Source organism: Brassica napus, chromosome C5 (assembly GCF_020379485.1).
Source record: "Brassica napus cultivar Da-Ae chromosome C5, Da-Ae, whole genome shotgun sequence".
Lineage (NCBI taxonomy): Eukaryota > Viridiplantae > Streptophyta > Magnoliopsida > Brassicales > Brassicaceae > Brassica > Brassica napus.
The window spans coordinates 4,090,668-4,113,250 of NC_063448.1; the positions used below are offsets into that span (position 1 = coordinate 4,090,668).

The 22,583-nt window shown below is 32.3% G+C and overlaps 2 pseudogenes; one reads left to right on the top strand and one right to left on the bottom strand.

Moving 5' to 3' along the window:
- Nucleotides 1-1,330: 1,330 nt before the first annotated feature.
- On the bottom strand, nt 1,331-20,798 carry LOC111206541 (annotated as a pseudogene).
- LOC106397285 lies at nt 9,127-14,070 on the top strand (annotated as a pseudogene).
- Nucleotides 20,799-22,583: the final 1,785 nt, after the last annotated feature.

Sequence of the window (22,583 nt, forward strand, 5' to 3'; positions counted from 1 at the left end):
TATTGCTTTATTTTTATTTGTATATTATTTTTTTAATAATTTAGTTTCTTTTTACGTAATTTTAAATTATCAATAATATAATATATTTAAAATTATTTATTTAAATATATCCAAATATGATGTCTCATTTTTATGTGTGTTTGCGTTGAGCATATTTAATTTGTAGTTTGTGTATTTAATAACACCTTGTTGCGTACTATTCTATGGTTTTAATAAATGTGTTGTCATTTCATTTTTATTACTACTAACATTATTTTTTAGTGATCAGTGATAATGTATTTTTAACGTTATGTATATTTAATCGTATATTTTCTAACTCTTCATGCTGAAACTTTTTTTAGAATTATTTTAATTAGATAATAGGTAAAAAGATGTAAATGAAACTGTGTATGATGTAAATTTAGAATTTTTAGTGTAACTGAGCACTATCAGTTATGAAAATTATATTATGATTTTATTTTACTAAATCTTTCTTTCTGTGTATATTTTTTGTTTTATTTTGTATTTTTACAATTTTATTGCCTTATTCTTTAATTACAGAGAATTGCTATTTCTAATTTTTGTTTCATATACCTTAAAAGTCTTCGGTTGATTTTTGTTTGTTTTCTTTCACCAATTACAATGTACAGTTCGACAGTTTTTTTTTTGGGATCAAACTACTAATATCATCAGATAGAAAAGCTTAAACTCCAAGAATAGAGTGAGTATTTGTGCTAGAGAAAACTGATTTAGCCACTAATATATTGAGATATTATAATATTAGAAGGTATGGAAACTCTTTTTTGTTATCTTACGCTGGACATAATTAAGTTGTTGTCAATTGATTCTATATTTGTGATAACAAGAAATACATCTTTATGTCTACATCATCCTTAATTGGTTTACGGTTCGACCATTTCTAATATAATGAGAGTAACATAATATTAGATGTTGATTATCTTTTTCCAATTAGGAATGCACAGAATGAGAGAAATTCAAGGTGAGACAACTTTACAATTTTGTCCTCATATCTATATAAAGTTAGTTTATAGATTACTCTATCTATTTCAAAATGTAATCAGTTTTAATTAAAATCTGTAATATTTAAAAGTTATTACGTTAGAGAACTGTCATTTAATATATAAATTTAATCAATCACACAGTAAGTTACATAATTTAATTAGCCACACAATATCCAATAAATATAAAGTTATATTGAAATATAAAAAAAATTTATATAGTGAAACAAAAAATAATTTTAAACCATTATATTATAGAACAAAGGGAATATTCAAATTATATTAAAACAATAGAATAGTAAGAATCATAAAAGCTGAAATCTCAACGTCGATCATTTACGTCGGTCATGCTTTAGACCATCTCCAATGTATTCTTCTATTTTTTCCCTAAAATAGAGAAATTTCATAATAGAGATGGATTTATGTATCTTATAACTATTTATAGTTTCATTTCCAAATTTATTAAAATGTAAGCCATTAATTAAATTCTCATGTTTTATAGTGACATCTCCCGTGCATCACATTCCTCAAAGAATCCACCAACTTCAAGAAGAGATATCAGTGCGTCCTATAACAGTATGTATAAGGTATTTGGGACATCAAAAATCACCAAACAGACAATCCCCAAATTTGCATCGGCTTCATCTGCTACGACCACCACGTAAGCCCTATATTAAAACTTTAACATATATATTTTTTTTTTCCAATTCGGCATATTTGGTTTAAACTAATCAATATTCACTTGATTGGTTCGAGACAAAAAAAATTGTTCACAACCAGGGAAAACTATTGGAAAGTCGGCTCACCAGAAACATTCAGCTAAATGACCCAAAATATATAACCGGGGGAGATATATATGAATTTTCAGGATTTTTCGTCCTACACAATTCACGACAACGAAAACTCACCCAACTCACGTATTACATTCAGATCGACCAAGAGACAAAAATGTCGAAAGTTACGGACATAGGTCAATCTTTCCAATTCACAATTTCTCTCCTCAGAATTACAAAAGTCTACTGCGCTTAGCCACTACACCTACCTACTTACCAGGTAAATCACTCAGCACAATTTTGATTAACAAACATGAATTGTTTTTTATAAATCAAAAACAATGCGCAAATGTCGTTGGCCAAATACGCATGATGCAAAAAACAAATCCATACCAACCAGAAGTAAATACAGAGGTCACAGTTGGTCTTTTGCTGAACATGTAATTCTAACACAAGAGAAAGAAACGAAATCACAATTTTCTTCACACATACGACTCTATTTCAGGTTGACAATGGTTAAGCTTATGTTGTGCGATAAGCAAGCAGCAGAATTCAGCATCCTACAAAGCAAGAAGAATACGAAATTTAAAGTTGTCATCTTCACAAGCATAGTTCCTAAACTTTTAAAAGGTAAACAATTTTTTTAAACACATAAAAAGAAACAAATCAATATTTGTTTTCCTCAACAGAAAAATAATATACAGTATTTTTGCAGGCAAACTACAACTCAATTCATCACCAGCAAAGAAATTCTACTTCAAGAAATCAATCAAATACATCAAACATTTCAAAGGACGAATAAGAGATCAAATAGAACCATAAAGTGAAGAGGGACATTGTGAAAGTCAATGTTTCTAATTCTCTTATCGGCTTAGAGTAAATCTGATGGATTTTAGCATTAAAAGATGGGTTATTTTAGATGTGGAATTGATTTCACTTGGGTTAAAACTTAAAAGAAAAATTTGCCAAAATGGAACAAAAATTGACCTTTTTGTCCCTTTAGTATAAACTTTTTTTTGTATTTTTACCTTTTCCATTTCTAAAACATAATAAAATAAATAGTTTTAAGAATAAAAAAATATGAAAAATAGAAACAATTGATGAAATACCTATATACACACACTGATATTTTTTGGGTTGAAAAACTTGTTAAATTAATTTTATAAAATTATGTTTTACGAAATGTAGATTTTTTATTCTACAAAAAAGCATAATATAAATTGAATTTCAGGTTAAACAAGTTAATCTACTTTCTTTAAAACCAATATTCTACTTTAAAATAAAATTTCAAAGTCTACACATTGTAAAGGTAGCCACATTTTGTTCTAAATGCAGCATCTACTTTCATGAGCTATTCTAAAATTCTAGGAATACAAAATTTAGACACAATTCAAAAGGGTACATATAGTAGAATCTGCTTATGAAATTGTTTTATGGTTTCTATGCAGTGTAGAAAGTCCATTCTACGGATAAGAAAACTTAATTTCTGAATATTTTGGAAGTTCAGTTGTGAAAATATTCCAAGAATATTTGTAATCTTATAACTTTCCTAAAACGTGTAGAAGCCGTTTTCCTTGTAAAAAAATTTAAAAAAAAACTTGATTTAACCTCTTCTTCTTCATCAAACCATGATTTCTCTATAGTTTTTTTTTTTGTGATTTCACAAACTCTTCTTTTATGATGCATATCTATACTCATGCGGTGTATGAGAATTAGGTGGAACAATGGGATGGTTTAGGGTTCGAAAGGGATTTGGGGCTTTTAGTTTCTAATTGTTTTTAAATTCAATTTCCTTTTAGTTTCTTATTGTTTTTAATTAAGTATAATAAAATAAAAATGAGTAATTGTATTTTATTTGATTTAAGTGTACTGATTAATATATGGTTAATTTTGAGATTATCAAAAATATTATATTAAAGAGATAACTTAAGGGCGGTATTATACTAAGGGAAAACATGCTAAATTTTGGTTCCGTTTTGGCAAATTTTTCCTTCATAAAAGGATGTTTTATGCCTTTCCCTAAACCTTCGTCAAGAAGAACATAAACATACAACTTTGTTGAATGGAGGGGGAAAATGCTAACAACAAAATGTTGATTTGGCCGAGTTGGGCCTAAGGGCGTGGTTCAAATGCCACTGTCAACACTTAGATTATTTTGATAGATTATAAAACAGTGAGGCGCCTATTGTAAAAACGTTTTTGACTTGAATTAATTTTACCTTAAGTATATATTTTAAAATAAAAGTAAGGAGTATCATGCCTTATAATTATTTACTAAACTAAACCTATTTTAAATGGAATATAAGAAGGCTGGTAGTGGTCAATCTAGCAGAGGAGAACAATAGTTCACGTTGAACAGACAATAACGATAATGTTAAGAATATTTCAAGAAAAGACATTAAAGGCCTAACCGCTTCTAGCAACCTTAATGAAGACATCTTCAAGGGTTGTGTCCGCAAGTCCCCAAGCAAACACCTTGAAACTGCTCTTGGCCTTCTCCACCGCCTGAAACACTTCTGAGATCCGAACTTCTTCCTTTGGGATCTCAAATTTCTGTGTCCCAGCAATGTTATATATCTTCTTGGCGTTTGGAGAAACATCTTGAACCAAAACCTCCACATCTTTCTCGTGTTCTGATGCTGTTGTCATAGTTAACACATAAGATCCACCATACCTTCCCTTTAGCTCTTTCGGGTTGCCTATGCATTGTAACCTTCCGTCTACAAATATTCCCAAACGGTCACAGAGAAACTCTGCCTCTTCCATCGAATGAGTCGCACTACTAAAAAATTTGTGTTTAGCTACAAATTAGTTACAAAGGAACATTCGCGGCTGTTTTTTTACCACAGATTGCTACAAAGTAGCCACATTTTTTTTTTAAAATGTATAGTTTGTAACTTAGTGGATTTTTATGGCTAAATAGCTACAAAATATAATTTGTGGATATTTGAAGAAATTGAATTACAATTAGCTACAAAATAAATCGTAGAAATCAAAACCAACTATTAGCCGCAAGATTTTCCTATAAATATATAGCCACAACATGTTTTGTAGCTATTCGTAGAAAATTTTAATCCCTAAATATACCCTAAACCATAATATTCAGTAAATTAAAATCTTAAATCCTAAACTTTTTAAAGTAAATTATAGTAATATGTCAAAAGAAAATTTAACACATATAATGAATTTTAAATAAAATAAATTTCTATCACATTTTGAACCCTAAATATATCTCAAACTATAACCATATTATAACCCCAAACCTTTAATCTTTAATAATAAACTTTAAATCTTAAATTCCACATCCCTAAAAATAAACAAAAATACAGTTGTTCTTGAATGAGCTATCAAAACATATATTGATAAATTTTATATGTTTGTATGAAATAAGATCAATGTTTCTTGGATAATATCTTTATATATAAAGTAAGCTTTGGATCCCTCCTGATGATGCCAACAAGGACGCCACGTCATCAATTCGAGGGCTCCTGTTGCGACACGTCAGAAACGCACCGTTTCATTAAAGCGTGATTCTATTGATACGGGCTTGGCGTTTGGGCTTCATGTTGCGTTCGTATGCGGCCCGACGACCACAATCTTCTGCTGGAACCCTAATCAGCCTCTACGCTCTCCTTCTTGCTCTCCGCTCTCCTTCGATCGGCGCAGATGCGATCTAGCATCTGTAACGGTTCTTCGATAATTAATGGTCTTAAATCGTCTTTAATCACCATCCCACTACGAAGCTCCCTCTCCTGCGCTGTTCACCGTCTTTGCCACCATTGACTTTTAGGGTTCTTCCTGTTCTTCGAGCTCTGAGTAGATAAACCGACATTAGAGTTTGGAAGGGTTATGTGAGACAAATCGTTATGACAAATCTCTAGATCAAGCTGTCAGACGCGTCGTTTCTTCCGGTAAACATCATCCTCACAAGTCTTAATAACGCTTGAAACTTCTTTTTCGTTGGAATGTCGAACTCATCTATCCTCCTCGCTGTTGTTTAGAATCAATCTAGATCTGAAACTCTCAAGCGTCTCCTCACAGGTTGTTTTGCTCTTCAATTATCTCATAATCTTCAGTTTGATCTATGTTTCAATATTTGATCTCTGTTTCAATAGATTTAACGATTGAAGAAACACTCGATGATGTTTTATGGACAGTTTTGTTTTTATCACATAACCCAAGCTGCAAGCTTGTGTTTTTGTTTGCATCTTTTGCAGTTACCATCACGTATCTCCTCTTGGGTTATATGCTTAGATGGGTTCTTCTCTTGCAGATTTTGAAGGCTTTAAGATCACATGAGAGCCTGAGGTTGTGATTGCACCAAGTTAGCAGCTTTACATGATCGATGTATCTGTTCTTTTAAACATGGGAGATTGTGCCATCGGAGCTTTCATCAGTATTTTTGAAAGCGTTGCTATTAATTTTGGAACAAACCTTCTCAAATTGAGACATAATAAGGTAAGCATTTGCGTCTGGCCGTACCGCTTGGTTTCATTTGTCCTCATGTGCTTACTTTGTTGGTTTGTGTATTATCAGAGAAAGAAGTTAGCTTTACATGCAAGATAATGGTCGAGAAAAGACGTCATTGAAGCCTCTTATACAGTTCAGACATGGATAGTTGATGCAACTGTTGATCAATAGAAAATGCCACAAAAAAAATAAAAATATAAAGGTGCCAACACGTCACTTCAATGATTTTAGTAATTACCTTTAGATCAAGCTCTATTTTCTTTTTTTTAAATGATTGTCTTTCAAGTGTTTCTCCTTCGTTCTGCAGGATGAAAGGAAGGATACAACCGGCAGTATGTGTGACATGCTTACCTACTACCTAGAAGAATGGTCTCTTCTCGACAGAGATCATTCAAATTCTTTGTAAGAGCAACTGAAGCCTCGCAAGCCAGCATGCTTCGTTTTCCAATTATTGAAAAAGCTGTGGTAAGTGTTTGTTTTGGCTTACTTTGTATCAGTAGAGTCTATTTTCTGAATGCTTTTTTTTTATGATTTTTGTATTGTTAGGTTGATATTCTATCCCAAGCATATTGTTAGTTCAGCTGTTGATGTCGCGGTCTGGCATCTTCCATATTCTCGTCGATATCCAAGGTGAATTTCTTTTTCTCAGGAATTTCTAATGATCTTATGAAGCTTATCCCCTTATCGTTTCTCTGTGCAACGTACTGCAGATGAGGTGGTTTTATGAGAGTTCAGAGATGCATACAATTATCATCATAGTTATTATTGGATATAAAGTGGAAACTAGCTGTTATTCGTTTTTATATGCGTATGTCCAGAAGCTGAAGGCTGAATTGTTTATTAGTTACTCGGTGTTTTTGTGGACCTTATCTAAATGCAGATTTCTTTTTATTGTTTGCTGCCATTGGTAGGTAGATGAAATGAATTCAGTAATGGCGGAATGATGAATATCACTGCACAAGAAGCAGTCTTGCGCAGGTTAAAGAGTAACAGCTATGCAGGTTAAAGAGTCATCTCTCTGCTCTCTCGGCTTTTTTTCTTCCCTTTTACATTTTTCTTCTTGATCAAGCTTTTATAAGAAAATCAATTCGTCTTGATATGTTAAGGACTGTAGCATGAATACGCACATAATACAACTAAGCTGGAAACTGACTTCACAACTGTAGAAACTGATGGGTTTTCCATGACTTTTGATGTTCTAAGATTTGTTTCAAGTTTCTCAATTTCAATACTTAATACGGTTACCACAAGTAGCCTGCTTTTTTTTTGTGCACACAAGGAGCCTGCTTAGCTTAGCTTAGCTTTTAAAAGCTTAAACATAAGAGCCTCATCAGATATACCTTCTTAAATATTATAACTACTAAATTGTAACACAAATACGAACATATGTATATTCTAAAGTAACAGGCTTATATATCTGGTATTGAACAGCATATCTCCGCAACAAAATAAGTTAATCAGTTCATTGATTACTTGACTAACAAGCTATTACTAACACCCTTCGAACGTTAAAAATATCATTCAACGACCTAAGTTTCCTCTACAAACAGTGTGTAGTACAAAAAGGTTCACACACGATTCACAAACCCCAAATAATAACTACCTTAACAAAGTACAAAACATAGTGTTACAAAAAAAAGAAATGCCGAAACAAAGAACATACCGTCTTCGTTGAGCTTGTGGAAACGAGGGAGCCGATCCCATGGATTGATTGGCGAATTCAGGTTCAGGAGCATTTAAACGATTTACAACGAAGAGACTCAGAGTACTCAACGTCTCATGACAACCACAATGCTTAATAGGTATATGACAGCTCTGCTGTTTTTTTAATTACCACCGTTACACACATTTGTGACTTGCATGTTTGTTCAAGGTTAGAAGCAACGAATGCATCTTAGGCAACACTCTTAACCAATACTCATAACCTAACCAAAACTTATATATAAGGAAGCCATTGTTAAAAACTATTCTAAAATTTAACGAGTGAATTTTATTTTAGAAAACCTAATAAGTTATTGGGATAATATTGTCTATTTAGTCTTCAAATATAGTAATATATAAAATATTCAGTTATATATTTATTTAAATATTGATGATTAATATTATGTTTTGATTCAGTTTTTAACAAATAATTTCCTATTGTAGTGAATTATATATTCATGTTCAATTATTTAAATTATTAATTTTAAAATAAAATATGCAAAAGAAATAAAAAATACAAGTACATTCAATATATACGAAATATAAAATAATCAATGTTTTGAGTATTAAACCTAACCATAACAATAAAAACTCAAATCTACTTACTATATATAAAAAAAGTTGAGCAAACATTTAACAAAATGTATACCATTTCAATCATGAAAATCATGTCATGCTAATACAAACTTATAATCTCTAACAGCAACAATAAAAATAAAAAATAAAGAAGTTTAGTTAGACATGCGAATACGATATAAAAACGTGTGCTCATTGTAAAAAAACATAACAAGAAAGAAAGATAATAACTAAAATAGTATAATGTCAGAAAATGTATTTGAAAACAAATTAAAAACAAAAACAAGTTAGAAAAATAAATGAATATCAAACGTTAAGTAAAATAATGTAATATCCCTCATCACTTATTTTTTTTTGTTAAAGAGAAAAATCATTATTATACACATCTCTTGAAAATGCAAACCTAAAACAGAAACCACAAAATCATACAAAAAATAAAATCTAGATCACAAATAAAGTATATCTTACTCTACCCTATCTAATTATACAAAGGAGTGTTTAACTTCCTCCTACGCTGTCCACATAGGATTCCAGCTAGGAAATTCGCTTCATATAATCGTGACACGTGTCTTCCCTAAACAAAACTCAGCGTTCAGTAAGCGCTTTCTTAAACTCTGCTTTTCACGAACAGCCAGACCAGCCGTAAATTTTTTTTGGGGTTTGGCGTTCTTCTTCCACAATGAATCCAAGAGTCTTTTTCTTCTTCGATCTCTGCAAGGCGGTGTCTATATTCCTCTAAAATCACTAATTCATCGATCTTTTTTTTAGAATAGAAGTCAGCCCTATTTTTTCAACCGTGGAGGTGAGATTCAAACGCGGTGGAAAGACTTTCCGTCACCGGCTGATCCGGAAATCAAGTGATTGAATCAAGAGCAGAGACAGATGGGTTTGGGTTTGATCTTGGACTCAACGAAGGATGATGAACCAGATCCATATACTCGCGGATATGGTGGGTACTTAGTCTCGGACCCGATATGCTTCTTTTTAAAGATCACTTTCTCCTCAATTTTGTTCGTTTATGTCCTCAACTTCTATAAAGGTTAGCGTTCTTTACTAAAAGATAATTTAATCTATTTTCTGTGATATACTCCTACTGGATTCAAATGTGTATTTCTTCAACTATGTTAAGAGATTAAAGACTGTGATGCATGTGTTTCTCACTTAGTTTCGTATGTTTGCATTTGGCTTTAATGCAGCATGAGCTTGATACTGAACGCATCAAGCTCCAGATTTGGGATACTGCTGGTCAAGAACGTTTTCGAACCATCACCACTGGTCAGTGTACTTTCGTTCTAATAGTGTTCTTAGCATACGTTGTCCCACTGAAAACTGAATTAGAGAGGATTAAAAGTCACTATCAGAAAGGATCTCTTTATTTTTATTTTTCTGTGCAGTCTACTTAATACTATGGATGATGCTTTGAGGATATTTAGTTTTTTTTTTAAACTGATAAGTTCCTTTGCAGCTTTATTACCGAGGGGCAATTGGCATTTTGCTGGTGTATGATGTAACAGACGAGTAATCCTTTAACAGTAACTTTTGCTTCTGTCTAAGCATAACATCTTTGATTTTTACATTTTTGCTCTGTTCTGGACCTGTTTTCTTGACCTTATTGCAGATATTAGGAACTGGATTCGTAATATCGAACAGCACGCTTCGGAAAATGTCAACAAGATCTTGGTAGGGAACAAAGCCGATATGGACGAGAGCAAGAGGGTACAGTGCACAGGAGTTTCATTTACACTTACCTTACCACTTCCTGATTCACGACTAATCATATTAATAGCGTTTACATTTTTTTGTTTCAGGCTGTTCCAACATCAAAGGGTCAAGCACTTGCTGATGAATATGGAATCAAGTTCTTTGAAACAGTAAGCCAAACATGTATCATGAAAACTTATAAAACTCCATTGGTTATTTGTTTGCTTGCGTGGCTAATAAGTCATTTCACATGACAGAGTGCCAAAACAAATTTAAATGTGGAAGAGGTTTTCTTCTCGATAGCAAAGGACATTAAGCAGAGACTCACAGATACTGACTCGAGAGCAGAGGTAAGAATAAATAAAAATGTAAAGGTGACAACACGTCACTCTAATGTTTTAGTAATTACCTTTAGATCAGGCTCTGTTTTCTTAAATGATTGTCTTTCAAGTGCTTTTCTTTATTTCTGCAGGATGAAAAGAAGTGTAACCAGCAGTTTTTGTGACATGCTCTTCGTAGCACCGTCAGACAGGAGCTAAGGTTCATAATTTAAAATAAACAAAACTTTCTCATATTTTTTTACTTCATAGTGGATGAGTATTAAGTTAGCTGGTAAGTTTTATTTTATACTTGCAACTCTTATATTCTCCCCAATCTGTTTCATGATGTTCTTGGAACTGCTTGCAGTGATGGTATGTAGGGTTACTTGACTCCATGTTCAGGGGAGACTCGCCTGCCTATATTCAAGCCCCCCAATGGAGGGTCTGGAGGACATCTTGACCAACCAAGTCATGTGAGATCACTGACCTAGATCACAGGTTTCTTCTAATGGAAAGAATGTACTCAACTCATCGAATGATACTTTGAAGATATAAGAAAAACAACATCTAATAGTGTACTTGAAGATCATAATACTCCGGAGAAGATGTTATTTCTTATGTTTATATTTTATTTTTTCTGACATTATATATTACATTAAATTCTTTAGATCAATCTATTGAACCATTACTTTATAAGGTAATAAAATAGTTCAATACTCAAACAAAAAAAAGTTTAGTTACACCAAACTTTGTAGATAAATTCTTATTATTATTCTCATATCAAATATCAGAAACGTATATTATTATCTTATATCCAACTTAAAAAGTTAAAAAAAATTAAAATTGAATAGTATATTCTAGATACTATTAAAATTATCTGATTTATCAATAATATATAAAAATAAAAATACTATTTAAATAATTGGTATGTAATCACTCATTTGTTAATAAATTCAGAAAATAGTCATTTATGGTATCTTTGAATTGGAAAAAAATTGTAAATTTAGAAAAAATATTTACCAAAAACAATATGAACATTGATTATTTTCATGAAAATGTATAGACATCAACCAAATTAAATTCTAAAAACAGACTATAATCTCACCGAAGAAAAAGGTTGTGAGAACATGTTAGAGAAGGCTATAAATCTACAAACTCACTACTTATTACATCTATCTATTTTACTACTTTCATAAAACATAAAGAATGGTATTATTTTTTGAAAAGGATATTATAGTATGAGTATCAACTAAACAACTTGACAAAAACATGTAAACAGAAATAAAAGTAGATAACCTAAAATAAAAAAAAACATATGAAAGATATACACTGTCAATTTAGAGTATAACATAGCCCAGATATACAACGCAATGAAATTTAGGTTGGATATCATGACCTCAAAAAATTTAATCGTAAAATATTAAAGATCAATAAAAAAATGATTCATACATAATATATAAGCATTTATTATTTAAAAATATATAATAAATTTTAAACAAAATATATGAATTCTCTGCATTACTCACAATAAAGCATATTATAGTTAAAGTTCTCTCTCATAATAGTAAAATCAATAGATTTTTTTTTTAAAAGTATGTTAACAGTAAATCCAAAAGAAAATGTATAAGAAAAGAATAATTCATATTTTATGTGCTGAAATTTAATCATAATTTTGATTAGTTTTGTTTATTTATTATTATAATTATAAAATAGTTACATGATTAAAAGTAAAATTTATTTTTAAGTCTATGATTTGTAAAAAGGTAACAAAATAATTTGTGAATGTTAACATTACTTTAAGAGTAAAAAATATTTTAAATATGTCTCAGAATTTAAAATATTTTTATATTTTAAGAACTAACTCTCATTAAAAAGTTAATAAGTTTATAAAAAAGTTTAAATAATAACTTTAAATTTTAAGCTAAACGATCTAACTCTTTAAGTCTCAAACTCTAAATTCCACATGTTCATGGCTTAACTTTAAACTACTTTAAATAAAAACGTACAAATGTTATAACTTACCAATCCTAAATTTTGAGACTTTAAACCTAAACCCTTTAGTCATATACCATTATATCTTAAACTCTAAACCCTAACTATACCATAAATCCAACCATTAAACTTTTAAATATTGAAATTAAATAATAAATCATAAAACTAAAATATATAGTGTTAATAGTAAAGTAAATAGTATTGTATGAAATATAGTAAAATTTTAAAGTATTTTACTGATATATATATAATTAAATGTGCATAAAGCATAATAAAAAACTATTAGTTTTTTTTTAAAAATTTCTTAGTGGCTAATATAATATTGCAAGGCTTGCTATCTCCACCATTGATTACATTAATCTAATGGTTCAATATTTCAAATCCCCACCATTTTTCCTCATTGGCTAATCCAGGACTACCAAGATTGCCATCTCAGCCATTAATTTCATTTTAATCTAAAATGCTTAAGTAGGAGTCCTTAGGGAAAAATGTGGAGATTTGAAATAATTAGGAAAATAATTAGAGCATCTGCAATGTGAGTCCTTAAATGAGAGTCTTTAGGGAAAAAATAATTAAATAATCAGTGGACCTTCTCAGAAGCTAATGATTCGATTTTTAAAATTCTTAAATAATGACTTTTTTTTAGTGAATCTTTGCACTATTTGCGGGTCCCCACGACATGTGGCGATCCGCGATTAGTTGATATATTATTTTTTATCTGAAAAAAAAATAATACTTAAAAAATTAAAATACACTTTTTCTAAGGATTTATGTTTGGATAACACCATTGCGGCTACTCTGAGGTCAAAAATTCTTTGGTTTTCTCTCCTCTCTCCTCCGACATATTCTTTCTTCTTTCTCCTCTTTCATTTCTTCTGCAAACAGAAGATATCTCTCATTCAATTGTTTCTTTCTCTTCCTCTCTCAAACACAAATGGACGAGTGGAGATTAATTGGAGAATGATTATTGTATACAAACAGTAGTATTTAACTTCAGCATTCCAACGTCTCAAGAACTGGATTAATTGGAGAATCCAGTCACACATACGTCTCAAGAACTGGATTCCGGCGGAGAAGCGGTGCCATATGCGGTGGAGGAATTGAGATCCAGGCGAGTCATCCGATAGACTTGGCGCCGTTGCCTGTAGGTAAGACCAAGAGGCTTGCTTAACCCTCTTCTCTGTTTCTTGTCATGAACTGACTAAGCCAGTATCTCTAAGGTCTTTGTCTTTGGTTATTTTTTCTCAGGATGAAGAAATGAAGAAGGAGAAGCAGAAGGTGGAAGAGGAGGAACAAGAAGAAGAAGACTACGGCGTGACATAGTGTGAATGTGTGATGGTGTACGAGCGCGACGGCGCGCTTAGGGAAATTGAGCAACACGACGGCCCTTCAGCTCCAGCCATATACTTCCTCGTGGCGGCGTTAGAGACTATCCAAGACATAGATTTAGGTTATCTTTAAAACAATTTGTAAACCAATATAAATTTGTAAACCATAATTACCATTGTTTATAAAATAAAACAATTTCTTTTGTCTAGATATTGCTGATATATATATATATATATATATATATATATATATATATATATATATATTACAAAAATGTATAATGAAAAATTGGTTTAAAATTGTATTATTATCACAAATTAATATCCATATATTTGCTCTGCTACGACTTAGTATGTTGTAAGTTGTGGTTAACATAAGAAACTCTTTCGGTGTAAACGGGTTTAGATTGCAATCAACAAGAGACAGGTTAGAGAGAGAAAAAAAGAAAAAGTTGTATTGTGTTTCTGGCCGACGGCGAGGCTTCTTAAGCCACTGTCGGTCCGATTGATGTTCTTTCTCTTTTAGTCTCGTCTGGATGCTCTAGTGTTTGGTTTTGAATAGCTTTGATCGGAGTTGTAGATTCCGATGGTTTTGGGTTCAGAGGCACGCCATATCTACGGTGGTCGTCTGATTTTGTCTCTGGGAAGCGGACGGTCTGTTCTGCATCTGCTTCGCCGGCTAAAGACTCCGGGAGACTGTAGCTTCTTAAGCATCGCCATCGCCGGCTTTTCTTCGCGTTTATCCCGATCTTTTTCAATCTATGAAATTGATATGCTACTCTGCCTCTCGATCTGAATCCTGTTACCGCATGTTGTTATGTCGGAGATAGAGGATCAATAGTAGGTGTTCGATCTTCTGCGATGATTTCATAGATCCGATGGAGTACGAAGGCTCGCTGTTGAGCTTTCGATGTTTGGGTGGTGGTTTCGTCCCGGACCTGATTACGCTGTTGACGGGTGCTGTTGAGTCGTTTGTTTTCTGGTTCCGGAGGAAGGCGTAGGAGCGGTAGGTGATGGGTTCGTTTGACCTCGTGTGTGGTAGCTTTGGTTTTTGGATGAGATCTAGATAGGTCGATGGATGCTCTCCAAAGGATTGAAGCTAGGGTGTTGCAGGTGATGCCTTGAAGGGGTGGTTATTTGATAAGTGGTCATGGTTCCTGGTGGTTTCGGTTAGTTTTTCCGGCAACGATTTCGAAATCGGTGAAGATAGGGATGGCTCTGCTTTTCCGACATGTGGTCTCTTTTCCGACACGTGGTCTCTTTTCGCGTGCGTTTTGACGCGTCTTCATGAGCTGTCGTGACTCGTGTCAGTCTCTATCTTTTGGGTTTATGTTAATGGGCTTTACGGCTGGCCCTTTAAGACTTATACTTTCGGCCCTGTTCTTTGGGCTTTATCTTTTAAGTTTGTGTACTATGTTTGTCTTTGGCATGTTAATAGTAGGGAAATTGAGTTGTATGACAAGGAAAAAAGCATAATTCACCGAGTAACCAATTTCCCTAACAGTCCTATACACGCCGTTATATTTATATAATAATACAATGTTACCCTTTCCATCAACCGGCGCAACCTGTTGAAAAATAATTAAAATTCTTAATTATTAACCTCAAAAAATAAATCGTGGTTTACTCGACTTCACATCTTCCCTTTTTACTTCTTTCGGTAACTTCTTCGCATTCGACGGTTCTCCAGCACCGATTTGCTCCAGAGCGACACCTCTGCCTGATTTCCAAATCTTTGTTGACTTCCTCTTCACTATTTTCACTCGCGTCATCTTCTACTCTTGTGACATCGTCCCCCACCGGACGGCGTTGAAGTTGCATCGGCGGATACTAACAAACCGTTCCTATTCCATAAGATCCATCTTCTTCTCTGTTGCCGTCAGACTCATTTATTTTTTCATCACCATCAGTTACTACTTACTAAAATTTGATCGGGGAAGATAATCTTTTTTTTTCTATTCTACATTACACATAATAGAAATGAAATGATATATGTTTTGAAATTATATCATTGATATTAATATTGGTTTATACGTTAACAACACTGACACAAGTGGTGTTTTGCTAAATAAATAAAACACAAGTGATTTACTAACTCAATTTTAACATTTCGTTAACCACATCCACACAAATGATTTTGGTTCACAAGTCCATTCCACTTTTGATTTTTATATGGTATAGTTAACATTATAAAATAATATATACTATTTCAGATTTTAATTTTATTCAAAATATTATAACTATATATATATTGTAGTTTACATTTGAGTTTGAGTTTAGTGATTGGATTTTAGGGTTTATTATTTAGGAATTGGGGTAATGTTCAATATTTAGGAGTTGTGAATGGAGTCATAATCTAACTTCGACCATGTGGAATAGAACATTCAATGTATATGTATGTGGTCAATAATATATACTATTTCAGATTTTAATTTTATTCAAAATATTATAACTATATATTATAGTTTACATTTGGGTTTGGGTTTAGTGATTGGAATTTAGGGTTTAGTATTTAGGAGTTGAGGTAATGTTTAATATTTAGGAGTTGTGTATGGAGTTATAATCCTATACTATTTTGGCCATATAGAATAAAATATTCAGTGCATATGTATGTGGTCAACGTGTGACGTCCATGACTCCTTCTCTTTCATGTGAAATAGTTTCTAGGCACACTTAGCCATATATTATATGGATTACGTGGATACATAAAAAACTTTTTTACCGAGTAATGGCGAAGAGAAAGGGTATAACCGGATGAATTAGGATGTAAATGTTAGTTTCTTCATTATGTCAAAATCATTGTTATTTACCTAATTTGTCTTCTAAATATGGCTGATACACAAATAAGCCCTTAATAATAATAAGATGGGAAAAAAAAAGTTGTGGTTAACATAGCCACAAATATATTTCTTACTATCTGTGGCAATTAGCCACAAAATAACGTTGCGGTTCAATCGTAGAAAAGTTGCCACGAATAGCCGCACTTGATCGATAACCACAAGCCCGACGCTACAAATTTTCTTTCGTGGCTATTTGCGGCTATTACAAATAGCCACGAAAACTTAACATTAGCTACAAAAAAAAATTATAGCTAAAAACAGATTTTCTTGTAGTCACGGCCGACCCTCAGATTTAGGGGGCTGCAGGCGGTTTTTAAAAGATTTCAGCTAAAAAAAATTTTTGGTAAATTTAGGGGCCTAAAAATAAAATTTTGTGGGCTTTTTTGATGTAATTTTTTCCAAAATTTTTGGGGCCTAAGGCCAATGTTTCGTTAGGCTTTGCCCAGGACCGGCCCTGCTTGTAGTGTCGTGAGGATTATCGCAGTGTTTGTTTTTGCGCGATTGATGACTGTCCATAGGTTCATTCTTGAAGCAGGATCAAGTCCTGTGCTCGGCTCATCCATATAGACCACCTTTTAAGTAAAGATAACAACCAGATTAAAAAAAATGGAATAGTTACAGCTCTAAACTCAAGGCACCAAAATCAGCAAACCAAATGCATTTATACCTTAGGACTTCCTATAAGTGAAATGGCTACACTTAGCCGTCTTTTCATTCCTCCGCTGTATTTTCCAGCAGGTTTGTCAGCAACTCCTCCGTGCAATAGGTTTACACTCTTAAGAGATTCTTGTACAGCCTAACATGGGTGATCAGTCATTTACGCTTTAATACTTTTTGGACTTATACAGATTGATAACATACTTGGTCAAGTTCAGCAGATGCTTCCTTCCTGACAGTGTTTCCCAGAGTAAGCTGGTTTACAACACAAAACAAAGCAATGATATAACAACAATACGATATTTCTGTATAGTTTTTTAACATAATAAAAAATGTTACTAAGATTTATTTACTCGTGTTGTGGACATACACCCATGCTGGTGTAGACTCTGTCCATATCTGTGCATATGTCCAGACCTTGAACAAACGCTGAGCCTGATGTTGGTTTGACAAGAACAGTCATCTGGACACAAAAGTACAATACTAAAACTCTATTATTCAAGTCAAGAAGCTAACCTCAAAATATTTTCTGTCCATTTGGGTACTGACCATGTTGATGAATGAGGTCTTTCCGGCACCATTGGGCCCTAACATACCGAAGCACTCTCCCGAAGGAACAGCCAGAGATAACCCTCGGACCCCATTTTTGGCGGGTTTCCATCCCTACCTGGATACACCTTCTTCATTTTGTTGCATACAATCGCATGGCTTGTGCTCTGCTCACGCATCAGCTTCTGGACTTTTTCGCTCGGATTGGAATAAAGTTTTAATGAGAGAGAGAACAAAAGAACATGGAATGTGTTGTGACTTATTCTGCGAAATACCTCCTGAGTGGCAAAAACTCATCATTTGCTAACAACAATTAAATATCTAGAGGAAAGGGTTTCACGAACGATCTAAAATTAGGGTTTGGAGAAAATAAGGAAGAGGGATCTCGCGTCGTTGAAGTGAAGGTTACGATGCTTAGAGCATCATTAACCCAAAAACTCATTTTGGGTCTCTTAATAATTTTAAAGTATTAAATGTTGTTTAAGAGATCTAATTAAGAGACACCAACATTTTTATGTTCCAATGGGAATTTTTTATTTAGGGATTCTTAAAAAAAAAATAAACTTTGTTTAATGAGATGAACATGTTACTCCATGAGATGATTCTTCTTAAGGTGTGACAAGAAGAACAAATTGAGAGCTAAAGATACAAATGAGTTGCAGGTCAATCAAGAAGAAGGTATCATGAAAAATGTATTCACGTCATTCTCTAAAACTGCTATACTTGTAATATATATAGATCATTGAGCTTCACATAATCAGGTATCCAGTGTGTCTGTTTATTGTTTTCTAGCAACAGCTCCTTCAACAGCTCCACTTGCAAAAACCTAACAGGACAAACACAAACAAACTTCAGCCTCCTAACAACGCAAAAGAATGAAACAACAAGCTCCATATGATCTTTGCTAATTCTACGTGCCATACAAATCTGATGTTCACTACTTACTGAAATAAATACAGTATGGAAATGAAAACATGGAAATCAAGATAAAGCGCCTCACTGGAACTAGCACTGAATGATGCAACAACTAAGACCTTAGCTCAAGCTCATATTAAGCAAGAAGCATACCAACTGGGAACAACTCTATATATGAGAGGAGTGTCTGATCGCCAGCAAAATGGATATGAGTGAACAAAGCTCCCCGGTTTAACAAGCCTGCCTTTGGCCTGAGATAACAAGAAATATTATTTGACAATAAGAAGCCGCCAAGAATTAACAATCCAATGGTCCAAAATGCACATAGATCCTCAGACACTTGAAAAATCATCCAGGCCTGTTAGAATTTAGGCATCAATAATTACCTTCACGGCTTCAATTATATCCTTGTCTGCATCTTTGACATACCGGTACTGAAATGGGTAATTCTCTCAGTGAACAACCCATCGTCATCAACAGCCACAACTAGATTCTCATCCTGAAAGAGAGTATCAAAACATATAGAACATTTACATTATGAGATAAAGGGAGCTCAGTAGAACAGATCAATAGAGACAAGCATTCGTACTTCTTCCCTACCAGGGAATCTCCATTGTACGATTTGATAAAGGTACGATCGCGTCTCCGGAGCCAAGATCCGAGCCGTTCTAGACAGGGATCGCCGTCGTCTTCAAGCAGCGATCGATCTCTGAAATCTCCGTTCTCCGTCACGCGTTCGCCGTTCTCCGTTACGCCTTCCCCGCCGAACTCGCCGTCGTCTGTGCACGGGAGATACATGAACCATTGCCATCAGAAGCCTTCCGTTTCGATTCCGCATCATGGGGAGTTGATGCCCAGCCCTCGGTTTCTCCTCCCTTTCCTCCATCAAGTGACGCGTGTCCAAGAAGAACCGTCTCTTGTGACGCTTAATTAGGAGACGTTGCTTAAGGTAAATAATTTTTTCCTTTTATTTTTAATCATAATTATACCTAAATATTCACATAAGAGACACCGATAATCGTGCTCTTAGGCTTGCTGTGCCATCTATATCTATATTATTATTATTAAAAAGAAAGTATCCATTAAAAATATCCATAAGTTTTATTCACATTTCTATGTCAGAATTAAATTAAACTACCTATTTTAATGCTTGTTTTTTCCAGTTAAATTAATGAGTTTTCTTTAATCAAATTTAAACTTAATGTCATTAAATGAATCTACTTATTTTGATGTTTGTCTTTTCTAATTAAATTAATGAGTTTTCGTTAATCAAATTTAAACTTAATGTCATTAAATGAACCTAAAAATACATCATATTTAACGTAGCTTATTACGGACGAATACGGCCCAATAATGAACTTGAATTTTATTTTTACGAAAACGTGTATCACTTGACTTATGTAATATTTAAAATATATTAACTACAATATAACAAATGCATATAACCTACCTATACTTTAGTTTGAAATGATCATGTTCAAGTTTTATATAGTCAACTTACATCATGCATGGATCGATGTACAATATTCAAACCACCTATAGCTTTCGTTTTCTTTATAGGATGTATCAACAAACCAATCATCTCATTGATTTCTAAGCTTTATAAAAAAACAAATCAATAAATACAAATTCAAAATCCAATATCTTCTATTAATCAAAACAAAATATCTTTGATGTCGTATCTTTAATGTACCTATTAAATATAGAAACTCTAACCATAATTACACTAATTATAAGAATAGATTTGATTCCAACCAATTGATCTATTACTTCAGTAATTGATTTGGTTGCAGAAGATGAAACAATAAATTTAAAATTTATTAGAATATAAAGATATAGAGATTCCAACCAATTGCTTATATTTGCGTATGATTTTCGCATAATAAGCTTCAAATTGAACATTGAAAAAGATAGAGAGATTTTTTTTAATCTTTTACCGACACAGAACTTAAACAAAACGAAGAGTTAAAGGTAATTTTTTTTTGTTACACTTTCCGGAAAAAAAACGGGTACAACATGGGCTTTCATAATATGGTCTTTTAACATATTAACGTTATGGACATTTAATAACCATCTTGACGGAAAAACAAAGAATATAAATAATTTATTATTAATAAAATTATGAAATTATTTACAATTTGATGACTAATTCATCGCCCTTTTTTATATGTTAAATTTTTCATAGAAGTTTAAAAATCATTTTATTTTATTTAAACATGTATAACTAATTTATAATCTTTTATGTCATACTAAGTCATAATATAATATTTCTTCATATTTTACATTAATAACCATTTTTTTTATATATCGTCTACAATTCTCTAATTATGTCTATTTGTTCAATTTTTTATATGATATCGAATATTCGTCATATATGGATGGTTTAAGATACCAAAAAATTATTTACTTGGTGAATATAATACATCAAATATTACAAATATATCATTTAGTTAAATAAATAACCAAAAACCAAAAATTCATATCCGCGCTGACGCGCGGGTGAAGGTCTAGTTAAGATTATCTTGACAGATCAGAAGTTATTCGAAGCCTAATATCCAAAATCAGTTATGACGTGGCAAAACATTGAATCATGATTGGTTGATTTTTCAATCCCATGTGGACGGCTCATATTCAACTTTTAATATTTGTTTGATTTTGATTTTTTTTTTTGGGAAGTGAAGAATATACATCTAAAGCCCAACACTGTTTAAGAAGACAAAAGGGCATTCTTGTGTATGGTTTTGTATTTCTTATCTGAGTTATGGAAGCTCACCAGTAAGGCTCAGAAGAGTTTTGTTCACATATTGTTGGCCCTTCATTGTATGCTACCTTCATTTTTTTTATAACCGAGTATGCACCGAAATGGGCCGGACTACAAACCGAAGCGACCAAAGACCTAGCTTGCACTGGTCACCATATGGGTCTCCGTGAACAATTTTCGGTTTCGGACACTGAGGTTCCGCATGTAAATTTTTCAGTGGCCGAAATTCAAACCTGGGTGACGAAACTCACAACTGTAAACTTTTTACCGTCAAAACTAGAAGTCTCGGTTATCCTTCATTTTTCTTGTAAAAAAAAGAACTGAATAATTTAAAAAAAAAAGTATTTAGCAAATGGAGAATATAAGTTTGGTATTTTTTGTAAGATCCATATTTCTCGAGTAAAATTGCTCAACTCGTTGATTTATTTTGAACCAGTACAACCATAAAATTTCCCCTAACTTAAGTAAAAGTAGGATACTCACGTAAAGCTATTAAAGTATTAAAACGAAATCTCTATGATATTATTTGACAAGTCAATTTTCTATGTGTCACTCTCACGTTAACTCTCACGGTAGTTGATTACATTAATACTATTAATGAATTAAAATATTACATTTAAAATACTATTATTTTTTTTAATTAATTTCCTTTTTAAAATTTTCCAAAAAACATATACATATAATAAAAAAATAATTTTTTTACAAAGTTAAAAAAAAAACAAATTGAAAAAAATATGTATATATAATATGATTTCATAAAAAGGGAAGTTCACAAAATAGTAATATTACATTTAAAAAATATTTTTAAATAACATAAAATATACTTTTGAAGTAATAAAATACTTTCTTTATATCTATATTTTCTTAGATGAAAATATAAATTTGTACATAATGTGATTTCATTAAAAATAATTTACACATATAATCTTGATATTAGAAAAATAAATATTATTTCTTTTAAAAAAATTTTAAACAATACAAAAACATTCAAAGTACTAGAAA